Raw genomic sequence first — 12,976 nt, forward strand, 5'->3', positions numbered from 1 at the left:
AGCGGTGTTGGAAATAATGTTGTTGCAGCGCCGCATGTGCTTTGGCATGGCCCTTGCAGCCCCACACCACATGGGGCTCCACGCTTTCTCCCTTTCCTAACCCTAACCCTAGGCCTAATGCCAACGGGGACCCTAATGGGAGGGGAGGCCTGCACGGGAGCCATACAGCGCCCTTGAGGTCGGAGAGGCCCAAGTGGTGTTGGGAGGAGTGTTGTTGCAGCGCCGCATGTGCTTTGGCATGGCCCTTGCAGCCCCACACCACATGGGGCTCCACGCTTTCTCCCTTTCCTAACCCTAACCCTAGGCCCTATCACCAACGGGGACCCTAATGTGAGGCGGGGCCTGTACCAGAAGCCTGGAGCATGCTTGTTGTCGGAAAGGCCCAAGTGGTGTTGGGAGGAGTGTTGTTGCAGCGCCGCATGTGCTTTGGCATGGCCTTTGCAGCCCCACTCCACATGGGGCTCCACGCTTTCTCCCTTTCCTAACCCTAACCCTATGCCTAATGCCAACGGGGACCCTAATGGGAGGGGAGGTCTGCACGGGAGCCATACAGCGCCCTTGAGGTCGGAGAGGCCCAAGTGGTGTTGGGAGGAGTGTTGTTGCAGCGCCGCATGTGCTTTGGCATGGCCTTTGCAGCCCCACTCCACATGGGGCTCCACGCTTTCTCTCTTTCCTAACCCTAACCCTAACCCTAACAGCAACGGGGACCCTAATGTGAGGCGGGGCCTGTACCAGAAGCCTGGAGCATGCTTGTTGTCGGAAAGGCCCAAGTGGTGTTGGGAGGAGTGTTGTTGTAGTGCCACATGTGCTTTGGCATGGCCTTTGCAGCCCCACTCCACATGGGGCTCCACGCTTTCTCCCTTTCCTAACCCTAACCCTAGGCCTAATGCCAATGGGGACCCTAATGGGAGGGGAGGCCTGTACGGGAGCCATAAAGCACTCTTGAGGTCGGAGAGGCCCAAGTGGTGTTGGGAGGAGTGTTGTTGCAGCGCCGCGTGTGCTTTGGCATGGCCTTTGCAGCCCCACACCATACAGGGCTCCACGCTTATTCTCTTTCCTAACCCTAACCCTAATACTAACCCAAATGGGGTCCCTAATGTGAGGCGGGGCCTGTACCAGAGGACTGGAGCATGCTTGTTGTCGGAGAGGCCCAAGTGGTGTTGGGAGGAGTGTTGTTGCAGCGCCGCATGTGCTTTGGCATGGCCTTTGCAGCCCCACTCCACATGGGGCTCCACGCTTTCTCCCTTTCCTAACCCTAACCCTAGGCCTAATGCCAACGGGGACCCTAATGTGAGGTGGGGCCTGTACCAGAAGCCTGGAGCATGCTTGTTGTCGGAAAGGCCCAAGTGGTGTTGGGAGGAATGTTGTTGTAGTTCCACATGTGCTTTGGCATGGCCTTTGCATCCCCACACCACACAGGGCTCCACGCTTATTCTCTTTCCTAACCCTAACCCTAATCCTAACCCAAATGGGGTCCCTAATGTGAGGCGGGGCCTGTACCAGAGGACTGGAGCATGCTTGTTGTCGGAAAGGCCCAAGCGGTGTTGGAAATAATGTTGTTGCAGCGCCGCATGTGCTTTGGCATGGCCCTTGCAGCCCCACTCCACATGGGGCTCCACGCTTTCTCCCTTTCCTAACCCTAACCCTAGGCCTAATGCCAACGGGGACCCTAATGTGAGGGGAGGCATGCACGGGAGCCATACAGCGCCCTTGAGGTCGGAGAGGCCCAAGTGGTGTAGGGAGGAGTGTAGTTGCAGCGCCACATGTGATTTGGCATGGCCTTTGCAGCCCCACTCCACATGGGGCTCCACGCTTTCTCTCTTTCCTAACCCTAACCCTAGGCCTAACAGCAACGGGGACCCTAATGTGAGGCGGGGCCTGTACCAGAAGCCTGGAGCATGCTTGTTGTCGGAAAGGCCCAAGCGGTGTTGGAAATACTGTTGTTGTAGCGCCGCATGTGCTTTGGCATGGCCCTTGCAGCCCCACTCCACATGGGGCTCTCCGCTTTCTCTCTTTCCTAACCCTAACCCTAGGCCTAATGCCAACGGGGACCCTAATGTGAGGGGAGGCCTGCACGGGAGCCATACAGCGCCCTTGAGGTCGGAGAGGCCGAAGTGGTGTAGGGAGGAGTGTTGTTGCAGCGCCGCATGTGCTTTGGCATGGCCCTTGCAGCCCCACACCACATGGGGCTCCACGCTTTCTCCCTTTCCTAACCCTAACCCTAGGCCCTATCACCAACGGGGACCCTAATGTGAGGCGGGGCCTGTACCAGAAGCCTGGGGCATGCTTGTTGTCGGAAAGGCCCAAGTGGTGTTGGGAGGAGTGTTGTTGCAGCGCCGCATGTGCTTTGGCATGGCCTTTGCAGCCCCACTCCACATGGGGCTCCACGCTTTCTCTCTTTCCTAACCCTAACCCTAACCCTAACAGCAACGGGGACCCTAATGTGAGGCGGGGCCTGTACCAGAAGCCTGGAGCATGCTTGTTGTCGGAAAGGCCCAAGTGGTGTTGGGAGGAGTGTTGTTGCAGCGCCGCATGTGCTTTGGCATGGCCTTTGCAGCCCCACTCCACATGGGGCTCCACGCTTTCTCCCTTTCCTAACCCTAACCCTATGCCTAATGCCAACGGGGACCCTAATGTGAGGGGAGGCCTGCACGGGAGCCATACAGCGCCCTTGAGGTCGGAGAGGCCCAAGTGGTGTTGGGAGGAGTGTTGTTGCAGCGCCGCATGTGCTTTGGCATGGCCTTTGCAGCCCAACTCTACATGGGGCTCCACGCTTTCTCCCTTTCCTAACCCTAACCCTAGGCCTAACACCAACGGGGACCCTAATGTGAGGTGGGGCCTGTACCAGAAGCCTGGAGCATGCTTGTTGTCGGAAAGGCCCAAGTGGTGTTGGGAGGAGTGTTGTTGCAGCGCCGCATGTGCTTTGGCATGGCCTTTGCAGCCCCACTCCACATGGGGCTCCACGCTTTCTCCCTTTCCTAACCCTAACCCTAGGCCTAATGCCAACGGGGACCCTAATGTGAGGGGAGGCCTGCACGGGAGCCATACAGCGCCCTTGAGGTCGGAGAGGCCCAAGTGGTGTTGGGAGGAGTGATGTTGCAGCGCCGCATGTGCTTTGGCATGGCCTTTGCAGCCCAACTCTACATGGGGCTCCACGCTTTCTCCCTTTCCTAACCCTAACCCTAGGCCCTATCACCAACGGGGACCCTAATGTGAGGCGGGGCCTGTACCAGAAGCCTGGAGCATGCTTGTTGTCGGAAAGGCCCAAGTGGTGTTGGGAGGAGTGTTGTTGCAGCGCCGCATGTGCTTTGGCATGGCCTTTGCAGCCCCACTCCACATGGGGCTCCACGCTTTCTCTCTTTCCTAACCCTAACCCTAGGCCTAATGCCAACGGGGACCCTAATGTGAGAGGAGGCCTGCACGGGAGCCATACAGCGCCCTTGAGGTCGGAGAGGCCGAAGTGGTGTTGGGAGGAGTGTTGTTGCAGCGCCGCATGTGCTTTGGCATGGCCCTTGCAGCCCCACACCACATGGGGCTCCACGCTTTCTCCCTTTCCTAACCCTAACCCTAGGCCCTATCACCAACGGGGACCCTAATGTGAGGCGGGGCCTGTACCAGAAGCCTGGAGCATGCTTGTTGTCGGAAAGGCCCAAGTGGTGTTGGGAGGAGTGTTGTTGCAGCGCCGCATGTGCTTTGGCATGGCCTTTGCAGCCCCACTCCACATGGGGCTCCACGCTTTCTCCCTTTCCTAACCCTAACCCTAGGCCTAATGCCAACGGGGACCCTAATGGGAGGGGAGGCCTGCACGGGAGCCATACAGCGCCCTTGTTTTCGGAGAGGCCCAAGTGGTGTTGGGAGGAGTGTTGTTGCAGCGCCGCAGGTGCTTTGGCATGGCCTTTGCAGCCCCACTCCACATGGGGCTCCACGCTTTCTCTCTTTCCTAACCCTAACCCTAACCCTAACAGCAACGGGGACCCTAATGTGAGGCGGGGCCTGTACCAGAAGCCTGGGGCATGCTTGTTGTCGGAAAGGCCCAAGTGGTGTTGGGAGGAGTGTTGTTGCAGCGCCGCATGTGCTTTGGCATGGCCTTTGCAGCCCCACTCCACATGGGGCTCCACGCTTTCTCCCTTTCCTAACCCTAACCCTAGGCCTAATGCCAACGGGGACCCTAATGGGAGGGGAGGCCTGCACGGGAGCCATACAGCGCCCTTGTTTTTGGAGAGGCCCAAGTGGTGTTGGGAGGAGTGTTGTTGCAGCGCCGCATGTGCTTTGGCATGGCCTTTGCAGCCCAACTCTACATGGGGCTCCACGCTTTCTCCCTTTCCTAACCCTAATCCTAGGACTAACACCAACGGGGACCCTAATGTGAGGTGGGGCCTGTACCAGAAGCCTGGAGCATGCTTGTTGTCAGAAAGGCCCATGTGGTGTTCGGAGGAATGTTGCTGTAGTTCCACATGTGCTTTGGCATGGCCTTTGCAGCCCCACACCACACAGGGCTCCACGCTTATTCTGTTTCCTAACCCTAACCCTAATCCTAACCCAAATGGGGTCCCTAATGTGAGGCGGGGCCTGTACCAGAGGACTGGAGCATGCTTGTTGTTGGAAAGGCCCAAGCGGTGTTGGAAATAATGTTGTTGCAGCGCCGCATGTGCTTTGGCATGGCCCTTGCAGCCCCACACCACATGGGGCTCCACGCTTTCTCCCTTTCCTAACCCTAACCCTAGGCCTAATGCCAACGGGGACCCTAATGGGAGGGGAGGCCTGCACGGGAGCCATACAGCGCCCTTGAGGTCGGAGAGGCCCAAGTGGTGTTGGGAGGAGTGTTGTTGCAGCGCCGCATGTGCTTTGGCATGGCCCTTGCAGCCCCACACCACATGGGGCTCCACGCTTTCTCCCTTTCCTAACCCTAACCCTAACCCTAACACCAACGGGGACCCTAATGTGAGGCGGGGCCTTTACCAGAAGCCTGGAGCATGCTTGTTGTTGGAAAGGCCCAAGTGGTGTTGGGAGGAGTGTTGTTGCAGCGCCGCATGTGCTTTGGCATGGCCTTTGCAGCCCCACTCCACATAGGGCTCCACGCTTATTCTCTTTCCTAACCCTAACCCTAATCCTAACCCAAATGGGGTCCCTAATGTGAGGCGGGGCCTGTACCAGAGGACTGGAGAATGCTTGTTCTCGGAAAGGACCAAGCGGTGTTGGAAATAATGCTGTTGCAGCGCCGCATGTGCTTTGGCATGGCCCTTGCAGCCCCACTCCACATGGGGCTCCACGCTTTCTCCCTTTCCTAACCCTAACCCAAGGCCTAATGCCAACGGGAACACTAATGTGAGGGGAGGCCTGTACGGGAGCCATACAGCGCCCTTGAGGTCAGAGAGGCCCAAGTGGTGTTGGGAGGAGTGTTGTTGGAGCGCCGCATGTGCTTTGGCATGGCCCTTGCAGCCCCACACCACATGGGGCTCCACGCTTTCTCCCTTTCCTAACCCTAACCCTAGGCCCTATCACCAACGGGGACCCTAATGTGAGGCGGGGCCTGTACCAGAAGCCTGGAGCATGCTTGTTGTCGGAAAGGCCCAAGTGGTGTTGGGAGGAGTGTTGTTGCAGCGCCGCATGTGCTTTGGCATGGCCTTTGCAGCCCCACTCCACATGGGGCTCCACGCTTTCTCCCTTTCCTAACCCTAACCCTATGCCTAATGCCAACGGGGACCCTAATGGGAGGGGAGGTCTGCACGGGAGCCATACAGCGCCCTTGAGGTCGGAGAGGCCCAAGTGGTGTTGGGAGGAGTGTTGTTGCAGCGCCGCATGTGCTTTGGCATGGCCTTTGCAGCCCCACTCCACATGGGGCTCCACGCTTTCTCTCTTTCCTAACCCTAACCCTAACCCTAACAGCAACGGGGACCCTAATGTGAGGCGGGGCCTGTACCAGAAGCCTGGAGCATGCTTGTTGTCGGAAAGGCCCAAGTGGTGTTGGGAGGAGTGTTGTTGTAGTGCCACATGTGCTTTGGCATGGCCTTTGCAGCCCCACTCCACATGGGGCTCCACGCTTTCTCCCTTTCCTAACCCTAACCCTAGGCCTAATGCCAATGGGGACCCTAATGGGAGGGGAGGCCTGTACGGGAGCCATAAAGCACTCTTGAGGTCGGAGAGGCCCAAGTGGTGTTGGGAGGAGTGTTGTTGCAGCGCCGCGTGTGCTTTGGCATGGCCTTTGCAGCCCCACACCATACAGGGCTCCACGCTTATTCTCTTTCCTAACCCTAACCCTAATCCTAACCCAAATGGGGTCCCTAATGTGAGGCGGGGCCTGTACCAGAGGACTGGAGCATGCTTGTTGTCGGAGAGGCCCAAGTGGTGTTGGGAGGAGTGTTGTTGCAGCGCCGCATGTGCTTTGGCATGGCCTTTGCAGCCCCACTCCACATGGGGCTCCACGCTTTCTCCCTTTCCTAACCCTAACCCTAGGCCTAATGCCAACGGGGACCCTAATGTGAGGTGGGGCCTGTACCAGAAGCCTGGAGCATGCTTGTTGTCGGAAAGGCCCAAGTGGTGTTGGGAGGAATGTTGTTGTAGTTCCACATGTGCTTTGGCATGGCCTTTGCATCCCCACACCACACAGGGCTCCACGCTTATTCTCTTTCCTAACCCTAACCCTAATCCTAACCCAAATGGGGTCCCTAATGTGAGGCGGGGCCTGTACCAGAGGACTGGAGCATGCTTGTTGTCGGAAAGGCCCAAGCGGTGTTGGAAATAATGTTGTTGCAGCGCCGCATGTGCTTTGGCATGGCCCTTGCAGCCCCACTCCACATGGGGCTCCACGCTTTCTCCCTTTCCTAACCCTAACCCTAGGCCTAATGCCAACGGGGACCCTAATGTGAGGGGAGGCCTGCACGGGAGCCATACAGCGCCCTTGAGGTCGGAGAGGCCCAAGTGGTGTTGGGAGGAGTGTTGTTGCAGCGCCGCATGTGCTTTGGCATGGCCCTTGCAGCCCCACACCACATGGGGCTCCACGCTTTCTCCCTTTCCTAAGCCTAACCCTAGGCCCTATCACCAACGGGGACCCTAATGTGAGGCGGGGCCTGTACCAGAAGCCTGGAGCATGCTTGTTGTCGGAAAGGCCCAAGTGGTGTTGGGAGGAGTGTTGTTGCAGCGCCGCATGTGCTTTGGCATGGCCTTTGCAGCCCCACTCCACATGGGGCTCCACGCTTTCTCCCTTTCCTAACCCTAACCCTAGGCCTAATGCCAACGGGGACCCTAATGTGAGGGGAGGCCTGCACGGGAGCCATACAGCGCCCTTGAGGTCGGAGAGGCCCAAGTGGTGTTGGGAGGAGTGTTGTTGGAGCGCCGCATGTGCTTTGGCATGGCCCTTGCAGCCCCACACCACATGGGGCTCCACGCTTTCTCCCTTTCCTAACCCTAACCCTAGGCCCTATAACCAACGGGGACCCTAATGTGAGGTGGGGCCTGTACCAGAAGCCTGGAGCATGCTTGTTGTCGGAAAGGCCCAAGTGGTGTTCGGAGGAGTGTTGTTGCAGCGCCGCATGTGCTTTGGCATGGCCTTTGCAGCCCCACTCCACATGGGGCTCCACGCTTTCTCCCTTTCCTAACCCTAACCCTAGGCCTAATGCCAACGGGGACCCTAATGGGAGGGGAGGCCTGCACGGGAGCCATACAGCGCCCTTGAGGTCGGAAAGGCCCAAGTGGTGTTGGGAGGAGTGTTGTTGCAGCGCCGCATGTGCTTTGGCATGGCCTTTGCAGCCCAACTCTACATGGGGCTCCACGCTTTCTCCCTTTCCTAACCCTAACCCTAGGCCTAATGCCAACGGGGACCCTAATGTGAGGTGGGGCCTGTACCAGAAGCCTGGAGCATGCTTGTTGTCGGAAAGGCCCAAGTGGTGTTGGGAGGAGTGTTGTTGCAGCGCCGCATGTGCTTTGGCATGGCCTTTGCAGCCCCACTCCACATGGGGCTCCACGCTTTCTCCCTTTCCTAACCCTAACCCTAGGCCTAATGCCAACGGGGACCCTAATGTGAGGGGAGGCCTGCACGGGAGCCATACAGCGCCCTTGAGGTCGGAGAGGCCCAAGTGGTGTTGGGAGGAGTGTTGTTGCAGCGCCGCATGTGCTTTGGCATGGCCTTTGCAGCCCAACTCTACATGGGGCTCCACGCTTTCTCCCTTTCCTAACCCTAACCCTAGGCCCTATCACCAACGGGGACCCTAATGTGAGGTGGGGCCTGTACCAGAAGCCTGGAGCATGCTTGTTGTCGGAAAGGCCCAAGTGGTGTTGGGAGGAGTGTTGTTGCAGCGCCGCATGTGCTTTGGCATGGCCTTTGCAGCCCCACTCCACATGGGGCTCCACGCTTTCTCCCTTTCCTAACCCTAACCCTAGGCCCTATCACCAACGGGGACCCTAATGTGAGGCGGGGCCTGTACCAGAAGCCTGGAGCATGCTTGTTGTCGGAAAGGCCCAAGTGGTGTTGGGAGGAGTGTTGTTGCAGCGCCGCATGTGCTTTGGCATGGCCTTTGCAGCCCCACTCCACATGGGGCTCCACGCTTTCTCCCTTTCCTAACCCTAACCCTAGGCCTAATGCCAACGGGGACCCTAATGGGAGGGGAGGCCTGCACGGGAGCCATACAGCGCCCTTTTTTTTGGAGAGGCCCAAGTGGTGTTGGGAGGAGTGTTGTTGCAGCGCCGCATGTGCTTTGGCATGGCCTTTGCAGCCCAACTCTACATGGGGCTCCACGCTTATTCTCTTTCCTAACCCTAACCCTAACCCTAACACCAACGGGGACCCTAATGTGAGGTGGGGCCTGTACCAGAAGCCTGGAGCATGCTTGTTGTCGGAAAGGCCCATGTGGTGTTCGGAGGAATGTTGCTGTAGTTCCACATGTGCTTTGGCATGGCCTTTGCAGCCCCACACCACACAGGGCTCCACGCTTATTCTGTTTCCTAACCCTAACCCTAATACTAACCCAAATGGGGTCCCTAATGTGAGGCGGGGCCTGTACCAGAGGACTGGAGCATGCTTGTTGTCGGAAAGGCCCAAGCGGTGTTGGAAATAATGTTGTTGCAGCGCCGCATGTGCTTTGGCATGGCCCTTGCAGCCCCACTCCACATGGGGCTCCACGCTTTCTCCCTTTCCTAACCCTAACCCTAGGCCTAATGCCAACGGGGACCCTAATGGGAGGGGAGGCCTGCACGGGAGCCATACAGCGCCCTTGAGGTCGGAGAGGCCCAAGTGGTGTTGGGAGGAGTGTTGTTGCAGCGCCGCATGTGCTTTGGCATGGCTCTTGCAGCCCCACACCACATGGGGCTCCACGCTTTCTCCCTTTCCTAACCCTAACCCTAACCCTAACACCAACGGGGACCCTAATGTGAGGCGGGGCCTGTACCAGAAGCCTGGAGCATGCTTGTTGTCGGAAAGGCCCAAGTGGTGTTGGGAGGAGTGTTGTTGCAGCGCCACAGGTGCTTTGGCATGGCCTTTGCAGCCCCACTCCACATAGGGCTCCACGCTTATTCTCTTTCCTAACCCTAACCCTAATCCTAACCCAAATGGGGTCCCTAATGTGAGGCGGGGCCTGTACCAGAGGACTGGAGAATGCTTGTTCTCGGAAAGGACCAAGCGGTGTTGGAAATAATGTTGTTGCAGCGCCGCATGTGCTTTGGCATGGCCCTTGCAGCCCCACTCCACATGGGGCTCCACGCTTTCTCCCTTTCCTAACCCTAACCCTAGGCCTAATGCCAACGGGGACCCTAATGTGAGGGGAGGCATGCACGGGAGCCATACAGCGCCCTTGAGGTCGGAGAGGCCCAAGTGGTGTAGGGAGGAGTGTAGTTGCAGCGCCACATGTGATTTGGCATGGCCTTTGCAGCCCCACTCCACATGGGGCTCCACGCTTTCTCTCTTTCCTAACCCTAACCCTAGGCCTAACAGCAACGGGGACCCTAATGTGAGGCGGGGCCTGTACCAGAAGCCTGGAGCATGCTTGTTGTCGGAAAGGCCCAAGCGGTGTTGGAAATACTGTTGTTGCAGCGCCGCATGTGCTTTGGCATGGCCCTTGCAGCCCCACTCCACATGGGGCTCTCCGCTTTCTCTCTTTCCTAACCCTAACCCTAGGCCTAATGCCAACGGGGACCCTAATGTGAGGGGAGGCCTGCACGGGAGCCATACAGCGCCCTTGAGGTCGGAGAGGCCCAAGTGGTGTAGGGAGGAGTGTTGTTGCAGCGCCGCATGTGCTTTGGCATGGCCCTTGCAGCCCCACACCACATGGGGCTCCACGCTTTCTCCCTTTCCTAACCCTAACCCTAGGCCCTATCACCAACGGGGACCCTAATGTGAGGCGGGGCCTGTACCAGAAGCCTGGAGCATGCTTGTTGTCGGAAAGGCCCAAGTGGTGTTGGGAGGAGTGTTGTTGCAGCGCCGCATGTGCTTTGGCATGGCCTTTGCAGCCCCACTCCACATGGGGCTCCACGCTTTCTCCCTTTCCTAACCCTAACCCTAGGCCTAATGCCAACGGGGACCCTAATGGGAGGGGAGGCCTGCACGGGAGCCATACAGCGCCCTTGTTTTCGGAGAGGCCCAAGTGGTGTTGGGAGGAGTGTTGTTGCAGCGCCGCATGTGCTTTGGCATGGCCTTTGCAGCCCCACTCCACATGGGGCTCCACGCTTTCTCTCTTTCCTAACCCTAACCCTAACCCTAACAGCAACGGGGACCCTAATGTGAGGCGGGGCCTGTACCAGAAGCCTGGGGCATGCTTGTTGTCGGAAAGGCCCAAGTGGTGTTGGGAGGAGTGTTGTTGCAGCGCCGCATGTGCTTTGGCATGGCCTTTGCAGCCCCACTCCACATGGGGCTCCACGCTTTCTCTCTTTCCTAACCCTAACCCTAACCCTAACAGCAACGGGGACCCTAATGTGAGGCGGGGCCTGTACCAGAAGCCTGGAGCATGCTTGTTGTCGGAAAGGCCCAAGTGGTGTTGGGAGGAGTGTTGTTGCAGCGCCGCATGTGCTTTGGCATGGCCTTTGCAGCCCCACTCCACATGGGGCTCCACGCTTTCTCCCTTTCCTAACCCTAACCCTAGGCCTAATGCCAACGGGGACCCTAATGGGAGGGGAGGCCTGCACGGGAGCCATACAGCGCCCTTGAGGTCGGAGAGGCCCAAGTGGTGTTGGGAGGAGTGTTGTTGCAGCGCCGCATGTGCTTTGGCATGGCCTTTGCAGCCCAACTCTACATGGGGCTCCACGCTTTCTCCCTTTCCTAACCCTAACCCTAGGCCTAACACCAACGGGGACCCTAATGTGAGGTGGGGCCTGTACCAGAAGCCTGGAGCATGCTTGTTGTCGGAAAGGCCCAAGTGGTGTTGGGAGGAGTGTTGTTGCAGCGCCGCATGTGCTTTGGCATGGCCTTTGCAGCCCCACTCCACATGGGGCTCCACGCTTTCTCTCTTTCCTAACCCTAACCCTAGGCCTAATGCCAACGGGGACCCTAATGTGAGAGGAGGCCTGCACGGGAGCCATACAGCGCCCTTGAGGTCGGAGAGGCCGAAGTGGTGTTGGGAGGAGTGTTGTTGCAGCGCCGCATGTGCTTTGGCATGGCCCTTGCAGCCCCACACCACATGGGGCTCCACGCTTTCTCCCTTTCCTAACCCTAACCCTAGGCCCTATCACCAACGGGGACCCTAATGTGAGGCGGGGCCTGTACCAGAAGCCTGGAGCATGCTTGTTGTCGGAAAGGCCCAAGTGGTGTTGGGAGGAGTGTTGTTGCAGCGCCGCATGTGCTTTGGCATGGCCTTTGCAGCCCCACTCCACATGGGGCTCCACGCTTTCTCCCTTTCCTAACCCTAACCCTAGGCCTAATGCCAACGGGGACCCTAATGGGAGGGGAGGCCTGCACGGGAGCCATACAGCGCCCTTGTTTTCGGAGAGGCCCAAGTGGTGTTGGGAGGAGTGTTGTTGCAGCGCCGCAGGTGCTTTGGCATGGCCTTTGCAGCCCCACTCCACATGGGGCTCCACGCTTTCTCTCTTTCCTAACCCTAACCCTAACCCTAACAGCAACGGGGACCCTAATGTGAGGCGGGGCCTGTACCAGAAGCCTGGGGCATGCTTGTTGTCGGAAAGGCCCAAGTGGTGTTGGGAGGAGTGTTGTTGCAGCGCCGCATGTGCTTTGGCATGGCCTTTGCAGCCCCACTCCACATGGGGCTCCACGCTTTCTCCCTTTCCTAACCCTAACCCTAGGCCTAATGCCAACGGGGACCCTAATGGGAGGGGAGGCCTGCACGGGAGCCATACAGCGCCCTTGTTTTTGGAGAGGCCCAAGTGGTGTTGGGAGGAGTGTTGTTGCAGCGCCGCATGTGCTTTGGCATGGCCTTTGCAGCCCAACTCTACATGGGGCTCCACGCTTTCTCCCTTTCCTAACCCTAATCCTAGGACTAACACCAACGGGGACCCTAATGTGAGGTGGGGCCTGTACCAGAAGCCTGGAGCATGCTTGTTGTCGGAAAGGCCCATGTGGTGTTCGGAGGAATGTTGCTGTAGTTCCACATGTGCTTTGGCATGGCCTTTGCAGCCCCACACCACACAGGGCTCCACGCTTATTCTGTTTCCTAACCCTAACCCTAATCCTAACCCAAATGGGGTCCCTAATGTGAGGCGGGGCCTGTACCAGAGGACTGGAGCATGCTTGTTGTCGGAAAGGCCCAAGCGGTGTTGGAAATAATGTTGTTGCAGCGCCGCATGTGCTTTGGCATGGCCCTTGCAGCCCCACACCACATGGGGCTCCACGCTTTCTCCCTTTCCTAACCCTAACCCTAGGCCTAATGCCAACGGGGACCCTAATGGGAGGGGAGGCCTGCACGGGAGCCATACAGCGCCCTTGAGGTCGGAGAGGCCCAAGTGGTGTTGGGAGGAGTGTTGTTGCAGCGCCGCATGTGCTTTGGCATGGCCCTTGCAGCCCCACACCACATGGGGCTCCACGCTTTCTCCCTTTCCTAAC

The sequence above is a fragment of the Struthio camelus genome, chromosome 2 (assembly GCF_040807025.1).
Source record: "Struthio camelus isolate bStrCam1 chromosome 2, bStrCam1.hap1, whole genome shotgun sequence".
In the NCBI taxonomy this organism is placed as follows: domain Eukaryota; kingdom Metazoa; phylum Chordata; class Aves; order Struthioniformes; family Struthionidae; genus Struthio; species Struthio camelus.